This window comes from Podarcis tiliguerta (assembly GCF_965153285.1).
Source record: "Podarcis tiliguerta genome assembly, chromosome: 12".
Classification (NCBI taxonomy): Eukaryota; Metazoa; Chordata; class Lepidosauria; order Squamata; family Lacertidae; genus Podarcis; species Podarcis tiliguerta.
In genome coordinates, this window is record NC_139545.1 from 34,613,135 (window position 1) to 34,637,816 (window position 24,682).

At 40.9% G+C, this 24,682-nt stretch overlaps 1 protein-coding gene across 3 annotated transcripts in view; it reads right to left on the reverse strand.

Annotated features, from left to right (window-relative positions):
- The window catches only part of ZNF804B (zinc finger protein 804B), a 334,148-nt gene that overhangs the window by 122,299 nt on the left and 187,167 nt on the right, over positions 1 to 24,682 (reverse strand). The window lies entirely within an intron of this gene.

Here is a 24,682-nt window from a genome sequence, read left to right on the forward strand (position 1 = left end):
CAGCAACTTATTCAGCCTAGATCCACTGAAATTAATGGACTTGGCTAACTTAGGTCCATTACTTTAAATGGGTCTAGTCTTAGTAGAACTTAGATGGCTACAAGCCTATGAATTTCAGTACTGTCTTTGTTTTACTTTTAGGTGTTTCCACTTAACATAAACTCTAGATCTGGAACATGTAGGGCACCAGAATAAATATACCCTTTCCCTCCTTTTCTAAGCATAGTTATTTTGTTTTGTTTTTTAATTAAAGAAATAAAATTTAAGAAGAAGCTGCTGGGTTGAGGCCAACAGCCCATCCAGTCCAGCACCCTGCTTTCACAGTGGCCAAGCAGATACGAAACCCCCAAGCAGGACCTGAACACAAGAGCCCTCTTTCCTTCTGCAGTGTCCTGCAATTAGTATTCAGAAGTATACTTATATAACCTCCAACCACAGAAACAAAGCATAGCCATCATCACTAGCAGCCACTGATGGCCTTATCATCCATGCAACTTTTCAGGACTCTTCTATTCATCCACACTAATCTTGCCCTTTAAGCAACTAAATCATTCATTTTCCTCTGCCTAGCACCCTATTTTCAATTGCTATTACTTTGAGATAAAATCCTTTCCCTTTCTTGAACACTCCCCCCCCCCCCAACACTTTGCATTGTAGTTTGCCATTCTGGGTATGGGAATAACACTGCAATACACTTGACTTTTATGGGTTTGGATCTGACAATATCTGCTGAGATGCTTAGGAATTCAACGAGGCCAGATAGCAGAAGTTAATTTGAAGTGCACTTATTGGAGACAATCCCATCTTTGTTCTTTCAGACGGCTAGGAAGTATCATAGCTTCTGCATTTTATTTTATTTTTGATGTTTTAAACACGATCAGCTACGTGATACACATAATCGTTTGAAAGAAGGCTGGCAGCTTAGAATCTGTGCCCTTTAAATATTTTGTTCTTGATTACAACAGTTAGCATACCAAACGTCCCATGCTAAGGTTTGCACCAGCAAATCTGGCCTGCTAAAGCTCATCCAGGCATGGACAGTAAAGCTGAAAGCTTGGGAGACGGATGAGAGTGGTCGTTGGATCCCCAGTTAATGGTATAAAGTGCCACAACTTGACAGAAATCAATAAAGCTACGCTGATTTACACTAGCTGGGGAATCTGTACAAAAGGCCAACGCTTCAACATTTCTTGGTTTAAGAGGGCCATCTTGTAACAAGAAATAAAGGCAAGGTAAACCAGAAACGATTCCAGGGAGAAGCACGAGGAGACTTGAAGAAAGTTTTGACGTGTGTCAATGCACATCTAAACATTTCAAGGTCCAATTCATAAATTGCTGAGGCACTTTAGGCCTGGGGGCCAAATACAGTCCTCCAGACCTCTCTATCAAGTCCTTGGGACTCTCTTGAGGCCACACACACCCTCAGCCACAGACCCTCGTCTCAGTTTAGAGATCAGGAATCAGGCCCTTAAAAAGTTGCTGGACTACAGCTCACATAGCTCTTGACCATTGTCCAAGCTGACTGAGGTTGATGGGAGTTGGAGTCCAGCAACACTGGAGAGCCGCAGGTTCCTCACCTGTTTCCTGAAACAAAGGATTATAAACTGAGCACACAAGTCCATCACAGTCTATGAAAATGTGATGGCATCACTATTCAGCATTAGTCTAGACCAGAAAGCACGATCTCTCCCTTTTGGAAGTGGAAGGCAATCAATTGAATAGGTATTTGGTCAGACAGGTTTAGATCAAAGTTGAAGGTGAAACGGCTGCGAGTTCTGTGCACTTTGAATATAAAAACCTAATATAAAAATATGCGGCACATAAAGACCTGGGTTCAGAGGATAAATCTTCAAAGTGTTATGTAAATGAGTAGCCTCTGCATTAGCCTCAGAAGATGAAATTCTTCAAGATATTTTCCCCCAAAAATCGCCAGTTAATTCAACAGGAGGGGAGAAAATCTCTACCTCGCACCTTTAAAACTCACCAAAATGTTGTTTCCTATATATCACATTCCATTTAGCACAGAAGGTGTGTCCTACAGACCACAGGCCTGTATGTTTTCGAGTATTAGAGCCTAGTTTAAATATAAACAACTTTATTTCATTTTAGTGACCAGCTTCAATCCAGCACACAGGTAGGTTGTTTAAAACCCGGTGGAGTATAATGTGATTGAGAATAGGCTTCTTCTGAACTAGTGGGACAAGCCTAAACCTTTAAAATCCACTGCAACATGAAAGAATGAGCACTGTGGGGTGGAGTGCTTTTGTTAAGGACCCCAAACAGTGATCTTTGCCCGCTTCCAGGATGTTCCATTCCATCTCCCCTCCACCCCAGTTTTTCTTCTCCAGCGGTCAGCCATTCTGTGCCCACAGAATATGTTCGGTCCTCATTGGGCTGTTTTTATTGTTACCCCTCCTCAGGTTTCTTCCACCCTGCCCCAAAGACTGAAAGCCTTAGGGTTTCCTTGAATCTATCAGCATCTCCCTCTTGTGCATAGAAGGTGCCAGTTTGGCTGCATTAAGAATCCCCCACTGGACTTTGCTATCTGTATGTCAAGGGCCCTTCGGCTTTTTCAGATCTTGCCTGGTTTGGCAGTCTCAAGTGGATGAGGAGAAAGATGAAGCAAAGGCTGCATGTGCTAGGGGTCCCAATGCACCAGCTGAGGTGGGGTGGGGATAGCAGGATCTGTCAGAGGAGGAGGACCCCAAGTTTGGAGGTGGAGCAGCTTCAGGTAGTGATGGAGAAGAGGGTTCAATGCCTCTGTTGCCAGATGCAAGGGAAGGGGTGTTAGCTGAGCCAGTTTCTACTTTGCCTCCTGAGAACAACGTTCCCAAAGTAGCCTAAGAGGCAGACATCTAATTAGTGGAACCAGCTGAGTTGGAAGTAGATAGAGAGAGAGAGAGAGTCAGAGGGCTGGACTGAGGTCTCAAACACCAAGGACACACCACTGTTTGTGCTGGTGTGAACGGTCCCCGCTTCTCATAGAAGTGTATGCTTGCAAGCACAGTCTTCGCATTTGAGATGAACACTGCATGGTTGGCCTGCTCTTTAAAAGCAGAGCTCGAGGGACAGTGACTTTGCTTATGCTAACCATCCATCCTAGAACTCTGCTTAAGAACTGTTTAACTGTACATCCTGAACTTAAAACGAATGCTGAGACTGCATGCTGATCTTCTCAATGAAGCTTGCAGGATTTCCCAAACTGAGGGTTCGAATAATTCCTCCAAGGGTGGCACCCAGGATGGAAGGTGGGTGAGTAGGTGATGAAGGCTGGTACCCAGGTATGGAGGATGGAGGTTCTTCCCTTTTGACTCCAAGTGCCAGAGACTGACTCCCTTCATTGCTTCTCCTGCAGAATGAAGAGCTTCATTAGGGAGGGGGGAGAACCTCGACCAGCCGGGGTGACAAAACCAGAATAAGGAGGGAAGGACGTAGTCTTGTCACAGCTTCCATAGATGGGATCAGTTGCATCCACCCAGATAAAGCAGAGAGTGGGAGGGGTACAACGGTGGTAAGGTTGGTTTGGTGCAAATGCGCCATGGTTGCACCAGCATGTTTGCACCACGCTGACCTTGCTGGTGCATCACCTCAGCGCCCATCTTTTTCCTAGTATGCTTCAACAACTCGGCCAGACACAGTTCAAATGAGCAGTGCAGTTTCAGCATATCATCTGTTGCTGGGTTTAGCCCCACACCAATGCCCCTGAAGTGCATCTGTTTAGTTTCTCCCATATAGATGAATGACTGTGGGCAAATTTTATTCCACAGAATGGCATCTATGTAGTTAATATAAGCAATGCTATCCCTTTAAAAAAAAAAAAAAGCTCTCTCTCTCACACACACACACCACATTGCCTTGGAGGAAATAATTTAGTCTCCCATTACTTTATAGCTCTCTACTAGCATCCATACAAACTCCTTGACCAAAGAAAGTACTTATCTTGTAGATTTCCATGACACTCAGAATTACAGTGTTTAAGTGCTTTGACATTTTTACAACAAAACTGCAAATAGACTAAAAAGTCATCTGTTTATAAATGTGCCCATATAACTTAGCATTTGCCATCTAGGCACCTCTTGCTGTGAAGTACTAAGTATAAATTAGCCTGGATAAATGAGCCATAAACTGTTATAAATAATAATAATGTATGAGCAAGAAATCTAACATATGCATCACATTAGCTTCTTTTTGCGATACTTAAGCTGGGCTTTGATGGCATGTAGGGGCTGCATCTCTGCGAACCTTGTTTTCTTCTTCCTCCAGATTTCATGCTAAATGTTTATTTATTTGGAATATTTATAAACCACTATGCAGTGCAAAATACCGTAGCAGTGTACAATAACAATAAAAACACAACAAATAAAAACAGATGAATCAGTTTTCTAAAAAAGAATCAGCTACTTGATATTTAGGAAGCTGTTGAAGCTGGGGTTTTTGTATTTTTGTTTAAGAAGGCTTTCCCTGAAGCATGACCCAGTCATTTTACAGAATATTAATTGCAGAAATGGTTTTATTGTTTTTTTAAAGTTTTCTTGTTGTGCACCACTTCAATGGCCTCAGGCTGTGAAGCAGTTTAAAATAAATAACTAAATACAATTAAAAACTTCCTGTGAATCACCCTCACCCCTTCTGCGAAACCCTGTAGAAACAAAAAAAAGCTTTTATTACCCAAGAAAATGTGTGTAATGCAGTTAGAGCCTGCCTAACTTCAATGGGTGGCATGTTCCACAAAGCAGGTGCCACTATACTGAAAGCTCTAATCAAAGCTGCCAGAATCTTTATTTCAGCCCGCAGCCACACATACAGGTTTTCTTTTCCTTTTCCTATTACAAAAACCTATTGCAGGTGAACAGAATTAGCAATGTAATTTATCCACTGTGTCTTGAGTATCCCTAATCCTTATAAGAAGACTAACTGTGTTCTCAATTAATACAAATTCCCCCTTGTCACAGATCTGGATATGGTCACTTGTTGAAGCTAAGGTGGTCTAGTGCTAGTCGGTGCTTAGATTGGTGATCTCCAGGAAATCAGATGATGGAAGGAAAGGAGGGGCATAAATGTAAGAAAATGGTGCATCTACTCTTACTTTTATCTTGGCAGCATGACTGGTAATACAGATGGCAGTGGGAATTAGTTAAGCCAACTGTGGTTGTAAATACACCTTCAAAAACACAGAAACAATACTTTACCACTCAGCTAGGCAAAGGCCATTGATTAAAATATTCATGAGTAATTATGGGAATTGTTCATCACCAAGGCACTTCATTTATAGTGGAACTAGTTGTTCCTTTCGGCTTCCACCCTAGGTTCCACATAGAGCTACAGAACCCTTAAAAATACAGTCCCTACAACCCTCCATGATTGTTGAAGTGGTATAACAGTGCTTTAAATGTATGGTATGGATGTGACCTTAAACCAGTGTTTCTTACACTGGGTTCCCAAGCTGTTGGACTACAACTCCTATCATCTCTGACCACTGGTCTTGCTAGTTAGGGATAATGGGAATTGTAGTCCACAACAGCTGGAGACCCACGTTTGAAAAACACTGGCCTAGAGTGAATCAAGCCTTTTCTGGTAATCAGTTGGAACAGGAACCACACATTAATTACGGTCTAAAAGCATGCTCTAGTTCTTAAAACGAATCAAGCTGTACATATTTACTTGCATACAGATGCTTCTGTACCACTTTCAGGCGTCAGTTGCCTCTGCTCCAGCTACTGACAGTTTCATGACAGTATCAGCACCCTGGACAGCACAGGCTATCTAGCATAGCAATGGTGCTAGTACTGGGTAAAAGTACTAAACGGTTCAATAGTTACATTTAGAGGCACTGAGGGTACTGGAGAGCAGGATATGGGAATAAAGTTGAACAGTCCATGTAATTTTCTCAGGAAAAAGCTGGAAACCCCATTAAATGCAAAAAAGAAAAGCTGTTCCTAAGAAGGAAGAATGACTTTTTTCTTTCTACAAGGAGATGTACTGAACCTGGATGTCTGAGGGTTGCCACCTCTCAAGCTTCCAGTTGTGTTTCATCAAAGAATGTTTGCCAAAAATATACAGTCACACAGTTTAGCCACAACAGTGTCAAGACCTTTTAACATCCCCATTGTAATTCCTCCTTGTCCGCTTACCAGGTTTTGCTGAATGCTACGATTTCGAAAGACGTTTTAGGTGCCATTTGCCACAATCTGCCTATTCTCTTTTATTCACAGATTAGATCAGCATTCCCCTTTATCAGTTTTAAATTTGGTACCCTTCAGTTTCTTACACCATCTTTCTCATTTTAATAGGATAGGGTTGTTTTTTTATTAGGATGGGCAGGAAATCGGAGCAACCAATTTACCATTTCCTTGCTCATTATCGGATTTTAATTGTCTTGAGCAATGAGGGGCCTGTGTTGCAACATATACTGTACCCTGTAGGAAAGTAAGTAAAACCACGTATCGATCTCTGAAACATGAGAGACAATGTGAGCGGAATTAAGGAATTTGTGGGGGCTTTTTAAAACATTCTACAAAACTGGAGAAAGACCAGCAGGCACTAAAAAGCAATCAAATCTCACAGCTTGTAGAAGGTGACTGATCATAGACAGTAGGATAACTATTGTTTATTGACTGGCTAAATAAAACAGGACATAACTTATTTATCTTTCCCCACCCCCTGCTGCTTTTATAAAATGCAATGCTAATTAGTGCAAGTAGGGTTTCATGACCAAGTTTATACTTGGTCTCTCATTCTCTTTTTGTTGTATTATATTCAGAAAAAAAGCTCTCGGCCAACACACACACATAAAATCCTTACATCTAATAACACCATTTAAAGAAGCAGTGCCCTTTCTATATTATATTCCATCTATGGAACTTCTGCCCAGTACAAATCTGATTGTCACTCACATTATATTCATTCTGGCATAGCATAAGGCCATGTTGTTTATGTGGGCTTTCTGAGCACAGCAGGAGTGGCCCTATTGCGCTGTCTAATAAGTCTAGCTTTCTGTCCAGTTTCTTGAATACCACTGATTGTCATAAGCTATCATTACTATATTTTATTGCAAACTGTGGTTTCAATTTTGGTTTTATACTGCCAATTAATTCAACTAATGCTGTTACTCACCCTAGCTTCTGAATGAGGAAGGGTGGGATTCAACAAGAGCAGAAGCAGCAGCAACAACAACAGAGTCATTCACACCAGACTTCAGATGGCATGGTCATCTCTCATCAACTAGGATTTCAAATTAGGTAACAGTCATCTTCTTTCTTATGGACCAACCTGAGATAAGTTTCCAAACCACCTACCTTGAAGTACAGCAAGGAATTATTAAACAAGGCAGGGGTTTTTCTAATGCAGCCTTGGAACTTCCTCCCAAGTGAAGCACATTCTCCCTCTTGCTGTGATTACCCTTCCATCAGCAGGCAAAGCCTATGCTGTTCCAGAGTGATTTTGGTGTCCCACTGATTGTGTGAGGGATGTATTTTGTGGCTGTGGTACTGAGTTTTATTTTGGTGGCTTTATTACAGTTCTTGTGCTTATCTGATTAAAAGAACTTCTTTTTTTAGACAGAGAGATAGATAGAGATAGATGATAGAGAGATAGATATAGATAGATAGATAGATAGATAGATAGATAACAGATTCATGCAGCTTCATACAGCACACCAGACATGTTTGCTCTGGACCCTGGTAGGCTGCAATTCATCAATAAAATAATGTAATTATTGCAGTGGCTAACAACATAGAGATTAATTCTTTACAGTAAAATGTTTTCACTTCCACCTTTTTCAGCTGCTGTGATATGAAAGTGGAAGCCTGTGTGTGTGTGTGTGTGTGTGTGTGTGTCAAAACTGATAACCAAAGACCTCTTGCAATTTCACCCAGGCAACTTAAACTTCCTACTTTGTTTCCCACTCACTCCCCATCTCTGATATATATCCTAGTATCTTGATTTATCTTTTGCTGCACTTAAAAAGTTTCCTTTGTATAACATCCAGAGTTCATTGTTGTACTTAATGTTGAATTTAGAAAAAACGAAAACTTATTCTTGTCACCCCATAATCTCTTTTGTGCTTGTACAGGTGTCAAGCCACTTATGTATGGCTTGTTAATGTGGCGATCAGCTTGTCTCCAGTGGAGATAGTTCTTTAGATTCCAGTTGCTAGGAACACAATGAATCAATCATAGTCAACCGCTCACGGACATTAGCACTGGCATTGTATGAGCAAATTCAAAGAGTGGTCTAATTAGAAGCTGAAGCTTAGGCCACTGTTTGAATTTTTTCACGCAATGCCAGTCTAATTTTGTTCAGTCTGCATTTTTAAGTGGCCTGACCTGATTTGCACTTCGCAGACTAACACAGAGATCATAACGCAATTTTTGTTTGTTTGTCCTAAGCTTCTTTTCTCAATAAATATACCTAAGTTCATGTTTTAGGATAAAGTGCATATGAAAAAACACGTGCATAAAAATGTGTGTTTTGTTTAAAACATTCAAAAAGAATGCACACTTTCATGCTTTTTATGTAAAAAACAAACAAACCCATTCATGCAGAAATGGGCCAAATCAGAGTTATGAAAACATGCAAACTGACATGAACTGGAAAGAGACTGATCCCACACCCCTAATCCCTAGATTACAATATATTGAAACTCCTTTGCCAATTAATATTGGTGAAGGATAAAACGATATTTTCGTTTCCTTTAATATTCCAGAAATGGAACAAAATTAAGACTGGAATTTTATGCACACTAATTTTGGAGGTAGCCTGACTGAGCTTGATGCTGTTCACTTTAGAGTAGACACGTATAAAATTATAGCTTGAAAACATACCCTATGCCCGAATGGAAGCAAATGCACCCCTACAAAGCTTGGAATTCAGGTGGCTTCAGTGTAAGGAGGTTGACGTCCAGGGCTAAGCATCTAGAGGCCTATGCTAAACTAATCCCTAGAAAATATTGAGGCTGCAATCCTGTGCATGCTTTCATCTGGAAGCCCCATTGAATTTATGCGGGTGTCCTTCTCATTAGGCATGCAGGGGTATGTGCTATTAACATCAAGTGGGGGGCTGATCCAAGGTCATCCTGCACCCCAAGGCAGCCCCAGCCTGCCATGCTGGCCACATGCTCTCATGGCTGCATCCTTGACTGAGGGCCTGTAGGGGGTGGCTGGCAGAGGTGATGGGTTTGCATTGGGGTGGAGCATCTCTGACCTGAGCTGTGAAGTCCAGCCACTTACCTGCATTGCTGTCAACTTCCAGATTTGAAAATAAGGGACCATCAGCCTCGAAAATAAGGGATCAGCAGCCAAAATAAGAGATTTTCAGAGCACAGGTATGTTCAACTTCTGAGCCCCTCCGAGCCAAAGGCAGAAAGCCCAGCCAGCAGTCAAACAAAGCCTCAAGCGGTGGTTTCCACAGCGCAGCAACCCAGCAAAGGGGATGCAGCAAGGAAAACCGTCACCTCTCCGCTGGGAAGCGCTGAGCAAAGGCGAGTCCCCAGACAACGTGGCCGATTTGATCGGCATAAGGCATGCAAGCTCCACCCCTCAGTCGTTCTTAGACTCCTTATTGGGTGAGCAATGCAGCCAAGCAACACAGTTGGAGCCTCCCTCCTCCCTGATTGGCAGGGAGGGAGGGAGGGAGGGAGGGAGGGAGAGGAGCTGCTTCCTTTGAAACCTGGGAAATTTAAGGGATGTCATCAATAAGGGACAGCAGTGGGACACAGCGCTGGGATAAGGGACTTTCCCACTAAATAAGGGGCGACTTACAGCTATGCTTACCTATTCCCCTTTATTCATTATTATCAGGGGGGTGGGACAGTGCTATTCCCCTTGTTTAGACACCATGGGGAGTTGGAGGGGAACCTTGAAGGAGCCATGTTTGTGGATGGCGCTCAGCATCTCCATCTGCTGAAAGCTCCCAGACTGCTGCAAAGGGCTCTGAAAGGGCCTCTCCAGCTTAAAGCTAGGCAAATGTTTGTTTTCTTGTAGGAGTGAGCATGGTAGGGTGGGGCAGCACCATTTTCTGGCTCGCTTCAGGCAGAGAAGTGTCTTGGGCTGGCCCTGCTTAGATTGCACCCTTGGCGTCATTTCTCCCTTTTCACTCCCCACCCCACAGCTATCAAACTAAATAAACAATTATATTCTGCACATTCCAGGAATAACATGCTAGCACATATATTTTTTACAAAATTATTTGACTTTGCCAAGGTGAGGTCCCTGAATGCTGTCAGCCCCTGAATTATGTTATTTGTTATCTCAGAGCTAGGGTGTTCTGTTCATAGACTTGCCAGTGTTTTTTGTTTTTGGATTCACCTGAGACAAAGACATAGCTTTTCATACGGCTAAATGCAAGCTAAAATAACTTTTGCTTTTAATTTTTCACTGTATGTTCAGTTTTCACAAAGGACGCATAATAGTAAATTACTGAAAATCCCGTCCAGAGAATTAGCTAAATATTTAATTCATATGGAATCCTGTTAACATTCATTTGCAAAGGCACCCAACGTTGCATCCATTACCTTTGGACACACAAATTGTTCTTAATGTATGCCCAGATTTTTCTATGAAAATGTGAAGGCAGGCTTCTATATAAAGATTTCATTCATTGTGATTCCCTCCATGGCCAAATAGATTTTTATAAATAACTCTTGCAGCTTCTATATTTGAAAATGTTGCATTATGTGGACCCAGGCTCTAGGTACCTACAGTGTTATTGTGGAAGTCTGAAATCTCTGCCATTACAATCCAACTCAGAGGCACACAACCAGATGGTAAATTGTCAAATCTGAGTAACGTCATGCTTTTATTTCCTCAGTTACCATCCAGAGGTATTGCACATTTCAAAACTGAATTTATTTCTTATTTTATCCCATGCTTTACGGTTACCCAATATTAACTCTTACAATATGATGAGTATATAAGATACAGCCTAGCTTATTGAACCGAGTAAGTTTCTCATACAAGGCCTGCACGCAGCATTCTCAAATCCAGTGAGTTCATATGAAACTATTGGTGTGTAAGAGTCAAATCCCCTTTCTACCAGTTAGCCTCAACTTGTATGAGAAGGACTTCCTAAGGTTGGAGGGAAGACTGGAAGGGAACGTCAATCAGGCCAGGATTATGGATCAAGCAGTGGAAAAGTACTACTGGATCCACTCTGTATCTCCTTTAAATAAAGCTTTGTGTTATTTTGAGCCTATGTGGTATAGTGGTTAGAGTGTAAGACCAGGACCTGGGAAACCAGGGTTCAAATCTGCACTTAACCATGAAGCTCACTGGGTGACCTTGGGCTGCCTTTCAGCCTAACCTACTTCACAGGATCATTACGTGGATTAAATGAGGAGAGAACCGTGTATGGCACCTTGAGCTCTTGGAGACAAAAAGGATATAAATGCAACAAATAAAGAAATATAATTGATAAACTGCATAGGGTGTAGGGGTTCAGTTTATAGCCTATGGAGAAGAGAGACTAGAAATGTCCTGCCATTGGAGCCAAGAGGTGGTATTAAAAGCAATACATTCAAACCTTCTACACTGCCTTAAGAAGGATGTGTTTTTTGCTCCATGTCTCCTTATTAGTGCTTCCAAAATTCCCTTGCCCAGGAACAGTGTGCCATGTCATAAGCAGGAACCTCTTAATGGCCAACAGAACTGATCTGGTGGATCTGGCCATCTTTATAAATTTCCCCCTTCTGCCTACAGAAAGAATGGAGCTCACAGGATCAAGCTGTGGCCTTGAGCATTCTCACTTGGAAATTACCGTAAGTGCAATTGAAATCAATCCATTTTAAAAGTTCTTAATCAGTTCTTAAGTACACATACTTTGACATAGTGTGAAGAGCCTGTCAAGTAAATGAGAACATTTTGCAAGCAGTCATTCTAAACTATGCCTGCCTTAGAAATACAGAATTTTGATGTCAAAATAACCCATCACAACTGATTCCTATTTCCTCATGGTCTCATATTTTCTTCTAATCAGCACTCTTAGGATAGGAAACTAAATGTGGGAGACATAACTATGCATGACTACTGGTTGGTGCATGAAGGGAGAGGAAGTGAAGGCTTTCTTCTCCCCAACATCTGTCGATGCCTCATGTAACCAACCAAGGAGGGTGTGTGAAAGCTTGCTCACACGCTTACAGCAAAAGTTTGGAACTATAGTCTGTATAATCTACCAAAGAATATTTTGCCTGTATTATCCTTGCTGTTGTATGAAACACTGCATGGCTGAGACCTTGAATTTGTAAGTAAAGCATTTTAAACTTACTTAACAGTGTTTAGTCCACTCACTGCAAGTGGGGTAGTAAGAGGTCAGCTGGTGTGTGCAGCTGAGTGAGATAAAAAGGTTGAACAACCTATATTCCTAACATTATACTGCTGTTCAACTTTTGTGAGTTTAATATTCTGCTACGGGGGCTCTCTTTGTGAAAGCCCCACATTTTGAATCCAGGCACCCAGCCATTTCTTTTGTTGTTCACCCACACATGTGGGTCCACAGGGATTCATATACAGTATTTCATTTCCCCACAGTCAGTATTTTAAATAAGTAATTTCTGAATACTGGAAATTAGCTACCATGTTCTATGAGCAAATCAGCAAAACACTTTAAATAGAAAAATCCAGCAGATTATGATCATTTACTCAGAGCAAATGCAGAAAAATCATGCGACAAATCCCTCTGAGATCATGCCACTCCAAATTGTAGATGAAGGGCCAGCTTTATGTTATTTTCTACATTTAAGAAAGACTAGCGCATTGGAGAACAAATAATTTAATACAATCTTCTCCCTGATACACGAGTTTTCTGCATGCCAAACCACTATAATGTAATGCACGCTATTTTCTCAAGAAAAGAAAGTATTTCCACACTAAAAGATGCTCATGGTATTATAGATTTCATTAGCTGCACGTTAAACATTGCTACTAGCAACTAAGGGAGGGTTTCTTCCATCTTCTTAAATTGTGCCTTGAGTGACATGTGTAGGCTCTCAAAATTTATCAGCTCATTCAGGTCAATGAAAAGGCTAAATACTGTTGTATCACGAATATGACAGCAGGTGGGGCAGAGAGGTGGGGAAGTCAAGTGAAAGGTCACAAGTCAAATGCTGCAAGAGGCTAAGCACAGAAAAGCATTCACAGACTTTGGTTTTATTTGCTGCTTCAATTCACATTAATATGCCCCCAGAATAAATATTCTGGACCCATTAACACAATTCCTCTTATACTGCAAACACACAATTTATGCAGCCATGCCTCCAGAGAAATTACAGCTGGAGGACTATTCTTTCCCCTGAATAGAACTGTCGGAGGAGATTATTCTTACCTATCTGAGGAGTGCTCTTTTGGAAGTGGGGAGTGTTCCTTTTAATAGGAGACAAATGAGAACTCAAGGATTGCTTAGGGTCTTATTATTTGCTTTTGTTTCTTGCTTGAAGCACTCTCCAGACTCCATTAGAAGAATTTAAACACTACAATTGAATGACATTTTCCATTTACCTTTCTGGTAATTTAATGTTTGGGAAACTGGAAAATATCCAGATTAATAGATGTTCCAACCAAGTGAAAAGGCATCAGCCTTAGGATTTAATGACAGTGGATGGCAGAGAGAAGGCCACCATGCCCCTAAAATAAGTTTATCTGCCCACATCAGCCACAGGTATCAGATTAACTGGTGAGCAGGGCTTTGGGGATTGATTCACAGGCTTTGAAAAGCAGCAACAAACTTCTTAAAAAAGCTCGTGAGGAAGCTTTCAGGGGAGAGTGGGAAGTGTTTGTCCAGTTAAAGAGGAAAGAGATTTGTGAGTGTTGACTAGATTGCCTGTTCCACAGTTATCTTCTAGAAGAGGAAGGCCATAGCTCAGTGGCACAACATCAGCTCTGTATGTAGAAAGTCTTAAATTCTATCTCAGGCATCTACAGGTAGGGTTGAGAATGTCCACTGTCCGAAACCCAGGAAAGCCACTCTCCGTCAGCCAATACGGAGATAGGTGGACAGTTATACTGACTAACTATAAGGCAGCTTCATGTTTCTGCTTGATTTTTTGTTTATGATTGAAAAGACAACATTATCAATAAAAAAACCTAATCTGCATTATGTTCTTTGCTGAAACAAATGGAGACTTGGGATTGTTCGCTGTCTCTTATCTGATCCTGAACATGTATTTCAGTTCCATAGGGCAGCAGTTCAATACATGGTCCTTATCTGAGCCACCATATTTCAAAGCACCATGCTGGCTGGGGCTGCTGGGAACTGTAGTCCATTTGGAGGGCACTGGGTTAGCAATGGCTGCCACAGTCAATCTTGGAAATTGTGATTGCCCATTGTTTTTAAAGCATGCAAACCAAAATGTGTCCTGGTCTGCTTGCCAGGAAAGCCTTCCTGGAGGCCATGATACTTGCCAGAAAATAGGTGAGGTTGACTCAGTGATGAATGAACCAGTCCCTAAATACAGCCAGACTTTGATGCTGCCTTTCTGCTCTATTTATTTTTCCCTATTTCTTCCCAAGAGCTGTACATGTATTAAAAGAGCTTCAACACCTAATATTCTCGGGACCAACAGAAAATGCTAATATAATCAAATGATCAAATATACCTGATGAAGAGCTTCACTTTTAATAATGCTTAGAAGCATGCAGTATGTAATGTCAGATGAGTGGAGAGACCTCATCGTATCAACAAATTTGTTATTGAAGATGGAATGAAGTCTGAGCCCCCTTCGTTGAAGTTACTGGATTTGCAATTGCTTCATATCTTGAGAATGTGGAATTTAAAAAGAAATATCTACGTGAGCTAGACGTTTTTATGAAGCAGATGGAAAAATATTGTTCAGTTCCTTTTTTCACCTGCATGCCATGCAAATACTTTTGCAAACTTGCACTCACCACGTTTCATGCTTCTCAGTGTGTGTGTGTGTGTGTGTGTGTGTGTGTGTGTTTGTGTTTTATTATCCAATGTGACATTTTAGTGGGCTAAAACAAACATTTCAAATTCCTACGAGACAGAAGACATGCACTCCAGCACCTCCTGGAACTGTAAATACAAGGGTTAGGAAGGAAGCCTCTTAGTGGAGCAGACTTTGCTTTCTTATCTTGAACTTGATGCAATGACTGCAGCTTTGTCACCAGTGCGAGAGCAGCACGTCCTTCGTGCTCCATAGCTCATTACAAACGAAAGAGGAGAGGCTGAGCTGCAGACTATCACAAATTCTGAGAAAGATTTCTCTGCTTATCACTGGTGACCAAAAATTGCTTTTAGAAACAGAGAATATCTTTTAGCAACCCAGTTTTAAAAGCAAGCAGGGAAAAATACCCAGGAAGAGATAAAATTGATGTACAGGTTAAGTCTGCTGTGTGCTGTGATAGCCGCAGGCAACGTCTGCACTTTATCAGTTTCTACTGAGTCAGTATGTTTATTCTTTTTTAATCTGTTTCTTTAGACTAGCTGTGGTATTTGTATGAAACAGTAGTACACACACACACACACACACAGAGAGAGAGAGAGAGAGAGAGAGAGAGAAAGAATGGTTTGTTTCTTTTTTGTTTTATTTGTAATGAGTGAGGAAAAAACTGCATTTCAAAACCAGAATATCAACCCAAGAGCTGAGAGAATCCCAGGAACACATTTTGCATGAGAATCACCTGCGTAATTGTATGGAAGGACTACCCATGTAAATAAAGAGCAGTAAATAACTTTAATAGGAGAAAGGCTGTATTTTGATAACAAATCTGATTCAGCAACACCACAGCTATCAACATGTTTTAAAATCAATTAAGCAGGATTATTTTTGGTTGTTCAAGCAACAACTTTTTTGTTGCAGAAAATCTACCCCGGCATGTGATTTTTAGTAGCTACAAGTGTTTTAAAATTACTGGTTTTATATAATATTTTTATTAATAATGTATCTTGCTTTGAATGTTTGTTTTTTTATTGGCATTTTGAGTGGATATTTTAGACTGCCTTGTAATCTGTCTACAGGTATTTTGTTCTATTAACTGGTAGGTGCATCTTGTTAAATAACAAATTAAAGAAGATATAAATTCAGTGTGGGAGCAAACACTACAACAAACCACTTTTATCTCTTTCACTCTCAAGCACCTGCATCATGCCATATTTTCCTAACTATATCGATGTGGGGGAATTAACAAGGCAGTCAGGCATAATGTTATGAGTTTGCGGGTGCCAAATCCTTTTAATCCCTGGATTCAGAAAGTGTTAAAGTCTAATCAAACCAAACTAGCTTCCCGTGAGGCAATAGCCTGGGTGATGAGCCATTAAGGGGGTTAAGAGGCTCTGAGGAAGATGGCAAATGGGGAAAGCAGCAAGCAAAGAAAGCGAGAGAGTGTCATGCTTGGATCTAAGGCTGCAGCTATGGGAAAAACAAGGCCCTTTTGGGGTGTTAAGGCTGTGAATCCCATCCACCATAGGCTCAGGGTGTATATATGTGTAATTAAACCATATGTCATAAAGACACCACAGTTTCCATTGTGCCTCATTTCCAAAAAGAAACATGAACCTTGGATATGGTACCCCTGGAATCTCAAATTGCTCTGAGATTAGGGTTGTGCGCAATAATATCTTATGTTTGTGGTGCAGTAATATCTGATCAGATACAGTGGTGCCCCGCAAGACGAATGCCTCGCAAGACGGAAAACCCGCTAGACAAAAGGGTTTTCTGTTTTGGAGGTGCTTTGCAGGACGAATTTGCTATGGGCTTGCTTCGCAAGACGAAAATGTCTTGCGATTCCTGGGGGTTTTTTTCTGCTCCCCACCCCCTTTTTCTAAGGCACTAAGCTGCTAATAGCCTTTTAGCAGCTAACCCGCTAATCCCTTAAGCCTTTAATAGCTGCTAATAGCCGCTAAACCGCTAATAGCGCTAATCCACTAATCCGCTAATGGGCTTGCTTCGCAAGACGAAAAAACCGCTAGACAAAGAGACTCACGGAACGGATTCTTTTCGTCTTGCGAGGCACCACTGTATTAGTTTGCTTCACCTGTCATTGGCTCTGACCCCATTTGTTATTGACCATACAGCCTTTTGCCCTGCCAGCCCCAGTGGACAGGCTCGTCCCATTTGCCTATTTCTTTTATCTTGCACTATTGCTTGTGTTAGGCCAACATTATGCACTGCTGAAGCAGCTATACTTCTATACTGGCACAAATCCACTCTACTGAGAGAATATTCCCCCTCGCCCCACGACCAATGCAGCAGAATTTAATTGCAAACATCAATGATAGGATTGCACACTAAATTTCCAGGATCCCAGCGCCTATTTGATATAGAAAATTATAGGTCCATGAGAAATTATCCATGAGAAACAGACTTTCATGCATGCAAAGCAGTCCAGAGAAAAAAGGATAATCCTCTACATATAATGATGGTTTACTCTAAAATAAGCATTTTTTATCATTCCTGGTAATGACACTATCATTTCTTCGTGCCCCACAAAGCAGCAAAAATTACAGCTTTACAAAACGCATTTTACCAAAGCAGAATTATAATTGTGAGGGATTTATTTTTATTTTTCTAAATAAGCATGTTCACATCACAATCAGCTCAGTCACTCAGATATTTCCCATATTTGACTAAAACTACATTGCATGACATAATCATGCTAGTAGCAGTTTTCTGCAACTACAATAAAAGTATTTACTTGTTTGTTTGTTTGTCTTTGTTTGTTTGTGAGCATTTATTTACCACCCTTCAGCACAAAGACTGGGCAGTTTAAATACCAAGCGTAAATAAAAACACAAATATAATCATTATAAAAGCAGTATTATTAAAAGCTAAAAGACCTTAAAAGTGTGTGTGTGTGTGTGTGTTTTAAAACCATTTTGCCTCATGTCAAAACAGGTTTGCATGGAAATACAGATCAGAGCAAGCCAAGACTTCAATGCAGAAAAATCTTGACTTCAAGACCTTTTACTTAACTGTGTTATGGACTGGTCATTTAAATCTGACCCCAATGCATTTCAGGCTTTCAAAGTATAACCAGGTCCTGAATCAAATCACAAGTTCTGAAATTACATTTTGTAATCATTTTGAAGGGCAAAAAAGGAGTCCTATGATTAAAATGAAGTATGAGTCTTCAAGACATCTTGGAAATTTGTAGCTATGCCTTATTAAAGTCAGACGGTAAAGTGCAAACCACAATATAAACTATTATCACTTTGCATATCAAACGGCACCTATAACTTTAGTAGCAGGTCTTGAGTCAATTGCTTTCTGTTCTAAAAGGCTGAATGAGGTTTGTGGCTGACCAGAGAAGAGCTACAGAATCCACCCAGTGCCAGATTTACAAGTGGGCTGAGTGGGCTGCAGACCAGGACCTCATAATCCAGTGAGGCCTTGGCCCCTGGCCATTTTTTAAAAGAATAAAAAAAAAACCAGGCATAATTTTCTGTCCTTTAAACACATGACATACAATCCTATGACTGTATACCACTTACACAAGTGCATACTTACTGTTTGGTAAAGTGTGTGGAGGCTTTAAAGCTCCTCAGAATCAAACGATAAAGTCAGCTATGAAGCAATACAAGTGTTCAGCTCACTATCATATAGTGTGCATTTTGAGAACAAGTGAAGATTCTTTCTTATCAGTGTGGAATCACAATACAGGCAACTCCCCATTTGCGTGGGGGTTATGTTCCAACGCACCATGGACGTTGGCGGGATGTGAGTAAGCCTGCCCTGCCCTGTTTTGCCTCCTTCTGGAGCCGAAAATGTCATGTACATCAGCAGTTATGTGTGCAACGAGGAGGTTACCTGTAATGTTTAATTTTGACTTTTTGTGAAAATCACAACTAATCAATATTAAAGTGGTGCTAGTGAATTAAAGCAACAAAAAGAACAGAAGGAAATACTCAAACGTTTAAAGCCAGTCACATCATTTGGCTTTTTGCAGCAGGCAAAAAGAAGCCCTACATAATCCAGATACAGAACATTTGTGTTTACAAACAGAAGAAAATCAAGTAGACTACACTGAGCAATTCGAGCAGACTGAAGAGCAACTGGTTTATATGCAGACCGCAGCCACCCAAGAACTTCAAAAGGAAATATAGTCAGTAACTACCCCTTACAAATATGGAAACTTCTGGAGAAAAATGACAATGAAGTGTCAGGACCTGCAGCCAAAGAATTAACACAACGTGTTGAAGGAACATGCAATGAGATAGTTCCACCAAAATAAGCAGTTCAAGCTCATTACCATTAAAAAAAACTGGAAAACAAAGCAAACAATCTCAGTGGAAACCCCAGCGTTGCAGACACAAAAATACCAATGGCTCATGCTACTAGTGATTTCAGAGACAATAATGGCATAGGTTTGTGGACCACCTGGTTTAGCCAGCCAGTTGAAGCCATTTCCCAGGGTGTGGCTGCTGTCACATGCTGATATGGCTTATAGGAGCCGCAGGTGAGAGCTGGGTGCAGGGTGGGGACCAAAGGTGGACAAACTACCCCAGAAGCACAACATGTCCCCACCAGAGGTACTCCCCCCCTAACACCCCATAAACCTTATGCTAGCATACTTAACATACCTAGCAAGAAAGCATGGTCAAATGCTCACATCAAAATTCAAAGAGCAAATCACAGCAGAGCAGTGGTTAACAACTTCCCAGGAATTCTGTAGTTCTGCACGTTGCTGTTCTTCAAAGGAACTAGAATTCACAGCAAATATGATTCTCTTGTTTTTTTACCTCAGCTGAGACAATGGTCTCCTCTCTTGCTATAGCTATGTTTCCACAGCAAAGTTGGGGGGAAACCCATTATCACTGGAAATTTTTGTGTGAATGGTCACTTGTACTTATCTTGCATACTTTTAAGCTCTACATAAAAGTTGCCACAGCCTGTAACTCTCGCATACCGGTATATGGATTTGGCTTCACTATTTAACCTCCTGCCTTTATAGCCATATCTGTGAGACATGGGACACATGATGAAATCCAGTTCACATGCTGGGCTTCCACAACAAATCTCTTAGTTGCTAAGTTGCCATGAAATTCTGCAGTTTTTGGTTTTTGGTGTTTTTTGCTTTGTTTTTGCTGCAATTAGGGTGGCCATTTTTATACCTTGCCCCTAAAGAGAAAATGCATCACCACAAAAGACGACACAGATGGACGTAGAATCATAGAACAGTTGGAAGGGACCCTCAAGGTAATCTCATCCAATCCCCTGCAATGCAGGAATCTCAGCTAAAGATGGCTGGATATGTATAGGGGCAAATCGTTTATTTTTTTAAAAAAAAACCCACCATAATTTAAATAGGAATATAATACATCTCACCATAGTGGAGAAAGCAGTGACTAGATGACCGATGTGTTTGCCCTGTGTGCTGACCAGGTGCTAACTGTTGATGGGCAATGCAAAGGGTGCTGTGCTCCCTTCTCATGGCCTGGACTGGATAGCCCTTCAAATAGAGGACTGCCCTCTTAAAAGCAGGGCACATGGCTACCACAACTGCAGCAATGCAAAATAGCTACCCCCTTGGAGGATAGTATTTCACTTCCCATTGGATGGCTCCATCGTCCTATCTGGTATCCTTCCATACTGCATGCTGAGTTTTCAGTTCAACAGATTATTTTGAATTTTGAGCATGCCATGAAGTTGATCTATTTGTGTCCGTGATTACAAAAACAGATGAAATGAAAATGAATCCTGTTTCTCCCTGTGATCATATTACATGCACATTTTGAAGAAGTATTACTGTGCCACAATATAAAAAAATAGGTAGCTATTGCAAAAGCCACAGATCTTTTTAATGGAATGTGGTGACAGGAAATCTGTTATTAAAGCAAATGTACCTGCCTCCAGCAACTTCTAATTGCTGCCCTCCCCTCCAAAACAACAACAACTGAACAAGCTACTTGTAGGTAAATAAACAAACGAACTCTGCAGATTCTGATTTTATATCAAAATATGTTCACATACATCATTATGAATGAAAATAAACACGGGGGGAGGAGAGAGTACAGAGATCATGTCTAAGATGGAAAGGTACAATCCTCTAATCAGAAACGTGCAAAGTCGAAGCACAAACATCAAGGTAAATATTCACTAAAATAGGCCATTTTATCTTCCAACCCCTTTGAAATTACTGTCGCCAATCTGAAAATTGATCCACAGCAAGTAAGGCATCAATAATTTCAAACTGCACAACTCTATTCACTTAGACTATAAATCCCCATCCAGACACAAACTAGGAGCATATTATAAAACTTTACTCCTACAATCTAAGTCTGGTGCTTCCAGACAGTTGCTATGTGGGAATAGGATTCAATCACATGCCAACAAATTCAGGTTGCCCAATTACAGTTGATTGGGAGGTATGCTGCAATAAATGATCCAACTTTTTTGTGTTATGGAAAGTGATGAGAAGATGCACTGGAAATTGTGGGATAGCACTTGCTTTGATACATTAGCTAACCTCCCTGCAAACAAATCAGAATGGATGCTCAACAAACAGGCTACCTGGAAGAACCCTAAAATAGAAGTAGTTTACTCCATCGGCAGTGGCGTAGCGTGGGTTGTCAGCACTCGGGGCAAGGCAAGTAATTTGCGCCCCCTAACCCGTGGATTTGTGCCCCCTAACCCTAACCCGGTGTGCGCCCGGTGTGGCTGGCCCCCCCTGCACCCCCCACGCTACGCCACTGTCCATCGGTAATTTTCAGCTAGCTTCTTCTGCGGCACAACCATATCGTGTGCAAATTAAGAACTTAATATACATGTTGTTGACCATCACTGACTCCTGTGGGAATGAGTTCCATACTTCAGCTATGCACTGTGTGAATAAGTACTTTATTTTATCTGCTCAGAATCTGCCAATATTCAGCTTCAATGGATGTCCATGGGCTTTGAAAAATACCCAGCTTTGAAAGTATTTTTTTTTAATCTATCCCTGTATCTCTGAAATAGGAAAGGTTCTAATTAAATGTAATGCAAATAAATATATAGTTCAAAATAAGCAACGTGCTCAGAGATCCTCAGGGAAAAAATCAGCTGGTTTTCCTTTTCTACTTCATTCCACCCTGGTGCATTTGGATAGAAAGGAATAATTGACTATGCATAAAGAGAACTATATTTCACACCTATCCCTCAGAATGGTTGAGCATCGATCCATTGCAGACAACTTATTAACTCTTGCTGAGCTGCTTTGGAGTTTGTTTTACAGTTTCATCCAACAGTATCAGAAACTAATGTGTCGTATCCGGTTACTTGAAGCTTTGTCTTTCAGTTTGCAACTATTTTCTGAATGGCTTTTTAAAAAAAATCTTTCCCGAGTTTGATGTGGAGTTATGTCAAATGTTGAAGTCAAAGTATATGTCCATTTTGTTCGCCCCTTCTGCCAAGCTTATTATCCTGTCAAAACAAGAAACCAAGTAAGCTAGACATGCTTTATTTTTATGAATCCTTGCTGTCTCCTTCATATTACTGTCCACAAAGGGCATGGAGATGGTTTGCCTTATTGCTCACTCTTGTATCATGACTAGTTTTGAAAACAAACAGAGCTTCTAGCCTTTCTCTTGTCTCCTCTTTACGTAGGAAGAAAAAGGAAGGAAGAACACTGCTTGATCTTCTGTCGAGGCATCTGAAAGTGATGTTTACCCTGGAAAAGGTATTGCTCTGTTGTTATTTAATTTCTTTTTAATTGTTTATCACTCGGGAGGAAGGGCAGGATATAAATCAGGTTAATTAATTAGTTAAAAGATAAAAGAGAAAGGCACATGTCCAAACAGATTTGAATGTCAATTTCATTGCTCCGAAATGCATGTATAACCCCCTAGCTTGCCGTTGCTTTGACAAACCATCAAAAATCTCAAAAGTGCAATGCTGCAGAAAGGTTTAGAGAGTAACTTTAGATGAGTAACTTCTTTCAGTAGTCAGCTTTACGTGCCAGAATGTTAAATGCTCCTTTGACTTGTTTGTTTTCAAGGCACACAACCAGCTTAGGGCTTTCCTTCCTCACAACCAGGTAGAACATGAGCTAGTTGCATTTTATACTTTCCGGGATGCTCCTGCACATCCCTGAAGCACATATTTTACCCACCCAGAACTTCCACAAATTGGGTATAACTGCCAAAAGCAAGTAATTGATTTCATTCAGGTACATTTTGACATAAACAGAAGGTAGCTTGTGGGTCTTTTGAAATACTGCATTGGCTAGATGTCCCCAGGTTCCTTCGCACAACTCTCATTTCTTCAAAAACCCACACATTGTTGTAGTTGGAGTTTATGTCTGATATGATACAGCCAAAATCTCTTGGACACACCTGTGAAAGATCCTCTTATTTGTTCCTTTTTCTTCTCAGGTATTGATTCATCTGATAGCAATTTACATTTCAGGAAGAAAACCAAACTAAGTAGGCGCTGAACAATTCAGTTTGCTTTGTGTTTTTCTCTTCAGACTCAACTTTCCCATTAATCAGGAATCCAACTGTTTCTTTTGACTTTTCTACACACTTGTAAGAACTCCACTTATTTCTAACCCTGCTGCTAGTTTAGATCATTTTGTGCCTCCACGTTTCTGATTTTAATCATGCATGCTGTACTAGCCCTTTATTCACACTTGTAGTGACAAGCCATTCCTTCTACTTCTGTATATGTGCCTACTGGTTTTCAGGATAACCAATATATCCTTACTCATCTATCGCCTTTCTTGTGAATCTTCTTATCTTTTCTTTGTATCAGAACAGCTTGCAAAATGTCTTTGATAATATTTCCTGAAACCACAAGTTTCTTCAAATTATATTGCATTATTTCCTCTCTCCCTCTCTCTCTCTCTCTCTCTCTCTCTCCACCCACTGCTTTTCCTTCCTTCCTTCCTTCCTTCCTTCCTTCCTTCCTTCCTTCCTTCCCTCCTTTCCCAAACATCTCTATTTCTAATGTTTGCTTTCTCTCTGTGTTGGTGATTTAGAACTAAGTTCTTCATGAACATTATGAGCAAGAGTGATGATAATGCTTAATTTGCAAAGTTTTTATTACGTGGCCCCAATAACCTTCATATGAGGGGAAAACACTTCTAGTTATACAAGCTCCACCAAATTCTGCATGTTTCCTTACACACACATTCTGTTTCCAATGTCAAAACAACTTGGCTGGCATTAGTTGCTATGTACCTTGAGGTGAGGCGAGGTGGCGAGACCTTTTGCTGCTCTTCCTCAGGCAGCAAGGTATCTTGGGCAAGCCCTGGGCAAGACCTGCAGCTCAGTGGCAAAGCATCCGTTTTGCATGCAAGAAAGTCAATCCCCTGGAACTCTAGGTAGGGCTGGGTGAAACTCCTACTTGAAACCCTAGGGAGCTATTGCCAGTCAGTATAGTCTTGAACTACTTGGAACAACGGTCTGACTCAGGATGAGGCAGCCTCCTATGTTCCCTGCTACACACACAGATACACAGCTCTCTGTGCTGAAGGGTCCCCAAACCTTAAAAGAGACTTATCAGAGCATGGAAGACTGCAATGGGAACAGTGAGCAAAACATGCTCCACTTTGTGAGCAAGATCTCACTCACAGTAAGCTTTCATAGCACTATTGTTTAGGGAAGTTTTTAATGACTGATGTTTTAATGTATTTTTAATCTTTGGTTGGAAGCCACTCAGGTGGTAATAATAAATTATTATTATTATTACTACTCACCCCAAGCCTTTGGGTTGGGTCTGGGTGAACTGTTAAGTCTAATCAACAGATTAAATAGATAT